Here is a 6,185-nt window from a genome sequence, read left to right as displayed (position 1 = left end):
GCAGGATATTATATATCTAGTGTGCGGCTCTGCAGGTGGAGGTGTGTGGAGATTCCCCATTACTGGGGCAGGCGGCATTAACCCCTTCAGCTCTGAGACTTTCTTGGTGTTTTTCTATCGCTGATTTCTATGAATCGTGAGGTTTTTTTCCTTTTCCTCTGATAGATACAAACGCCCCAACTATGAGAGGCCGGAAATGAGGAAACCCGTCTGCCCTCGGTCCCTTTCTTCCCTCGGTCCTCGGCCCCTTTCTGCTCTCGGTCCTCGGCCCCTTTCTGCCCTCACACAGTATAATGTTCCCCCAGAATGTTCTCATTATATGTTTCCCCTTATTATCTCCAGTAATTGTATTATTACAGCGGATTCTTTATGATGTTACATCGTCATCTTCTCCCCATTCAGGTCCCTACAATATCGGATCCTCTCAGTGGAGATCTTCTATAGAAGAGAATTCTCCTGATTGCCCCGTGAAGGATGGATATGGACAGGGACAAGATGGCGGAGAGGATATTACACCTCACCCTAGAGATCCTCTTCCGGCTTACTGGAGAGGTGAGAGATTCTGATGACGTCACATTACATCATTCTTATCTATGGGAATAACAGATGGACAGAACTGGAGAGGTGAGGACTCTGGAAATGTCTGGAGTGAGATTTCTTACTGTGTCTCTCCATAACCAGGATTACACAGTAGTGAAGAAGACCTCTAGTGAGCGCTGTCAGGCCCCTGTGTCTGAGGGATGGAGAAGACCCCTGAGCCCAATCACGGGGCCTCCACCTCACCCCCCGATACATGAGGACATCAATGACCAGAAGATCCTAGAACTCACCTACAAGATGATTGAGCTGCTGACTGGAGAGGTGACACTGCTGGGAATGCTGGGACATTATACAGTAATGCTATGAAGGGATCGGGGGTGACGGTATCATTGTATGTGTCAGGTTCCTATAAGGTGTCAGGACGTCACCGTCTATTTCTCCATGGAGGAGTGGGAGTATTTAGGAGGACACAAAGATCTGTACAAGGACGTCATGATGGAGGATCCCCAGCCCCTCACAGCACCAGGTAATAGACAGGACTAAATACACACGGCCTATAATTATCTGTATGTAAGGAATGAATTCAGTCCCTGTATGTGTCTCCTCCAGGTCTATCCAGTAAGAGGACAACACCAGAGAGATGTCCCCGTCCTCTTCTCCCACAGGACTGTAAAGAAGAAGATCCCGATGTTCCTCAGGATCATCAGGTAGATGGAGAGAAGGTGCCATGAAATCTCCCTATGATGTGTAGACGGCTGTGAAGGTCTTGTGCTCAGTCTTGTTTTATCCTCCAGTATTATATGTGTTATACTTGTGTAATGAGAGCGGTGGAGATGGCAGGATTAGGAGAGATAAGAGCTTTGATGATTCCTTTTAGTCCTCGTTCACACTACTGTACTTTCAGTGCTGTCCATAAAATAACACAACGTCTCGTCCTCAGACCATTGTTATTGGATGTGGCAGTGCAGATGGGGGATTTTCTTTCTCACTGACATAATCTGCGTGTGAGAATAATCCCAGTATCCTCTAGTGCCTTCCGTGAATCGGAGGAGACTCGTCCATTCAGGTCTGTGTCTGCACAAACTATCAGATTCCCACCAGCTCCGCCATACAGCAGACATTGTGTTACGGGTACATTGCAGTTCTGTAATGGAGGAAGCTGTAAATGGTCTTGTAAATTATTAATAGCGGCTGTAAATACCGGATTGCATATGGATGACAAATAAGAAAAGACTTGTCCTAGTTTTCTGGATGAAGCTGTGATGATTCTTTATCCGGCCGTATGATCCCGGCATTAGAGGCCGTTACATCCCGGGAAGAGAGGATTTATCTAGAAAGTATAAAATCTTTCCCTTCTGTAAATATTTCTGCCTCCGGTCACATCCCGTCTGCCGGTATAACGGGCTCCGCACCACAAATCTTACATCCAACTCATCAATTCTGTTGGGTTTTTCTAAGTCACTTTTTTTATCTTCTCGTATTAATTAATGTTTTTGTTCCAGATTCTTCATATTGGTCCAAGTGGATTATGAATTTTGTGCACAATAGAAACGCTTTGTATTTTTCCCTTTGACGTGTGTTTTTGACTTTTTAGTGCAAAAAGTCTCATGTTTTCCTAAATTTTTACAAATTTGCACCAAAATATTTGGGCTACATAAAATATCTCGGGTGTGGACTTGAGAACATTTCTGACAAAATTTCCTAGTTTTTAGGTTGAAGGTAGACATACCGTTACTTGAAAAACTATTCACACCCGATGAACTTTTCCACATTTTTTCAGATTACAGCCACAAACAAATAGATTTTATTGGGGTTTTATGTGATACCAACACAAAGTAGCAAACATTTGTAAATATTTTAAGAAATATAACTCTGAAAATTGTGATATGCATTAGTATTCAGCCCCTGAGTGAATACTTTGCAGGAGCTCCTTTCACTACAATTACTGCTGCCAATCTCTTGGGGGATGTGTCTACCAGCTTTGCACATATAGAGGTGACATTTTTGCCCTTTCTACTCTATAAAACCGCTCTATCTCAGGTAAATTGGATGAAGACGTCTGTGAAGCAATTTTCAATTCTTATGTTTTGCTTTTAAAATTGTCCACTCTTCCATAAAGGACAAATTTGTGCAGTTTATGACTTATAGTTGTCCTGTGGACAGATTCTCCCCTGAGCTCTGGATCTCTCCTGCTTTTCCACTGACCACAGGCCTCTTGGCTGCTTCTCTATAATTAGTGCTCTCCTTGCTTGGGATGTTGGTTTAAGTGGACGGCCATGTTTTTGTCGTTTTGCAGTTGTGCTATACGTGACAACTCAGCATCTGGAGATTTGTGTGAGGGGTGAACTGTTCTTAATTAGGCCAGACATATTGTGCTTTTGATTGGCAAAGTAAGAGAAGTTAGCCATTGTTTCATGTCAGACTGACCGGAGCCCTATTGCCTGTTAAATATGGATTGCCTCAGTCTCTTTGACTACGTCAATTAGAGGAATATTATGCAGTCAGATTGAACTGAACCAAAGAACAGCCATCTCCCACCAATCCTGTAAGACACAATAACCTGAAATGAAAACTGAGGGTATAAAAAGAGCTTTGCTCCTGTCACCACATTCATTCTGCAGGACATCAGCCTAGGATCCACATTTTCAGCTGGAGGATCACAGATCTGCTTCACTGCTCATTGGTGAGCCCACAAATTTGCTTGGAAAACCCAGGTTTGGATCATTCAGTTGCCTGGCTACATACAGTTAGGTCCAGAAATATTTGGACAGTGACACAATTTTCGCGAGTTGGGCTCTGCATGCCACCACATTGGATTTGAAATGAAACCTCTACAACAGAATTCAAGTGCAGATTGTAACGTTTAATTTGAAGGTTTGAACAAAAATATCTGATAGAAATTGTAGGAATTGTACACATTTCTTTACAAACACTCCACATTTTAGGAGGTCAAAAGTAATTGGACAAATAAACGAAACCCAAAAAAAAAATTTTTATTTTCAATATTTTGTTGCGAATCCTTTGGAGGCAATCACTGCCTTAAGTCTGGAACCCATGGACATCACCAAACGCTGGGTTTCCTCCTTCTTAATGCTTTGCCAGGCCTTTACAGCCGCAGCCTTCAGGTCTTGCTTGTTTGTGGGTCTTTCCGTCTTAAGTCTGGATTTGAGCAAGTGAAATGCATGCTCAATTGGGTTAAGATCTGGTGATTGACTTGGCCATTGCAGAATGTTCCACTTTTTTGCACTCATGAACTCCTGGGTAGCTTTGGCTGTATGCTTGGGGTCATTGTCCATCTGTACTATGAAGCGCCGTCCGATCAACTCTGCGGCATTTGGCTGAATCTGGGCTGAAAGTATATCCCGGTACACTTCAGAATTCATCCGGCTACTCTTGTCTGCTGTTATGTCATCAATAAACACAAGTGACCCAGTGCCATTGAAAGACATGCATGCCCATGCCATCACGTTGCCTCCACCATGTTTTACAGAGGATGTGGTGTGCCTTGGATCATGTTCCATTCCCTTTCTTCTCCAAACTTTTTTCTTCCCATCATTCTGGTACAGGTTGATCTTTGTCTCATCTGTCCATAGAATACTTTTCCAGAACTGAGCTGGCTTCATGAGGTGTTTTTCAGCAAACTTAACTCTGGCCTGTCTATTTTTGGAATTGATGAATGGTTTGCATCTAGATGTGAACCCTTTGTATTTACTTTCATGGAGTCTTCTCTTTACTGTTGACTTAGAGACAGATACACCTACTTCAGTGAGAGTGTTCTGGACTTCAGTTGATGTTGTGAACGGGTTCTTCTTCACCAAAGAAAGTATGCGGCGATCATCCACCACTGTTGTCATCCGTGGACGCCCAGGCCTTTTTGAGTTCCCAAGCTCACCAGTCAATTCCTTTTTTCTCAGAATGTACCCGACTGTTGATTTTGCTACTCCAAGCATGTCTGCTATCTCTCTGATGGATTTTTTCTTTTTTTTCAGCCTCAGGATGTTCTGCTTCACCTCAATTGAGAGTTCCTTAGACCGCATGTTGTCTGGTCACAGCAACAGCTTCCAAATGCAAAACCACACACCTGTAATCAACCCCAGACCTTTTAACTACTTCATTGATTACAGGTTAACGAGGGAGACGCCTTCAGAGTTAATTGCAGCCCTTAGAGTCCCTTGTCCAATTACTTTTGGTCCCTTGAAAAAGAGGAGGCTATGCATTACAGAGCTATGATTCCTAAACCCTTTCTCCGATTTGGATGTGAAAACTCTCATATTGCAGCTGGGAGTGTGCACTTTCAGCCCATATTATATATATAATTGTATTTCTGAACATGTTTTTGTAAACAGCTAAAATAACAAAACTTGTGTCACTGTCCAAATATTTCTGGACCTAACTGTATCTTGCTGTGCTTGTTCAGCTTTCTAAGCTTGCCACTATCTCCTCTTAGTGGGTGCTTGTTAAAACCAGGGTGCTGCTGGCTGGGATAGTTGGCGCAGGAAGGCCCGAAGTCGCAAAGATTCTAATCCCTTGCGAGCCAACGGATGGGAGAGACTCTGTCGCTTGTACCATCTTGTGATCTTGCTGGAAATGTACAATACGTGTTTGCCTGTTGGTGAACCAGTAACATCTTACCAAGGTGTGGTTCCCTCATTCTGTGTTGTTAAAGAAGTGTTCTGCCCACAAGGAAGGAGTGCGGGCGTTCAGTGGGATAAGCCCTGGTCCGAGCAGTCTTTCTGAAGACAGCCAGGCCAGCGGACGACTCTACCCACTGACCCTCATGTCTCCACATTATACTCCTGCCATTTTTGGATGATTGATTGAAAAGTGCTTAGTGAGATGTTCAGAGCTTTTGCTATTTTTTTTTTTTATAACCAAACCCTGCTTTACTCTTCTCTACAACTTTATACCTGACCTGTCTGGTGGGTTCCTTGGTATTCAAGATGCTGTTTGATCCCTAATGTTCTAAAACAAAACTTGTGAAACCTTCACAAAACAGCTGTAGTTATACTGACAATAAATGATACAGATGACTCAATTTACTAATTATGTGACTTCTGCAGACAATTGGTCACTCAGGGGCATCATACTACAAGGGACTGAATACAAATACACGTCACAATATTCAGATTTATATTTTTAAATATTTAGAAAACCATCTATCATTTCCTTTACACTTCACAAATACTTGTTACTTAATACTGGTATATCACATAAAATCCTAATAAAATACATTTACATTTGTGGGTGTAATGTAAAAATAAGTGCAACGTTCCGGGGGTGTGAATACCTTTTCAAGGGGCAAAATTCCTCCATGACTCTAAATATATCAGACTAGTTCCCTGGATCAATGTCCCATCACAAAATCTACTACTGACAACCTGCAATAATATACTTTTTACAGAAGGCATCCAAGCCCACCTTGAATTTTTGTAGTCTATCAACAATTATTTCATCATATGTCAGAGAGTTCCATATTCTCACTGCTCTTACAGTAAAGAATCCCCATCTGTGATTATGATTGAACCTCCTTGTCATTATTGCAGGCCTCAGTTGTAAAAAGCTCATCACAAATATCTCAATAATGCCCCTGATAAACTTGTACATTGTAATAAAATCGCCCCGTAGCCTTTGTGTTTCCAAAATGA

The 6,185-nt window shown here is 42.3% G+C and overlaps 1 pseudogene; it reads left to right on the top strand.

Moving 5' to 3' along the window:
- The first annotated feature begins 954 nt into the window (after nt 1-954).
- LOC142313124 (uncharacterized) overlaps nt 955-6,185 on the top strand; it is a 157,239-nt pseudogene continuing 152,008 nt past the window's right edge.

Source organism: Anomaloglossus baeobatrachus, chromosome 5 (genome assembly GCF_048569485.1).
Source record: "Anomaloglossus baeobatrachus isolate aAnoBae1 chromosome 5, aAnoBae1.hap1, whole genome shotgun sequence".
Taxonomy (NCBI): domain Eukaryota; kingdom Metazoa; phylum Chordata; class Amphibia; order Anura; family Aromobatidae; genus Anomaloglossus; species Anomaloglossus baeobatrachus.
The sequence above is the reverse complement of the archived record's forward strand: the minus strand, read 5'-3'. Positions and strand labels throughout refer to the sequence as shown.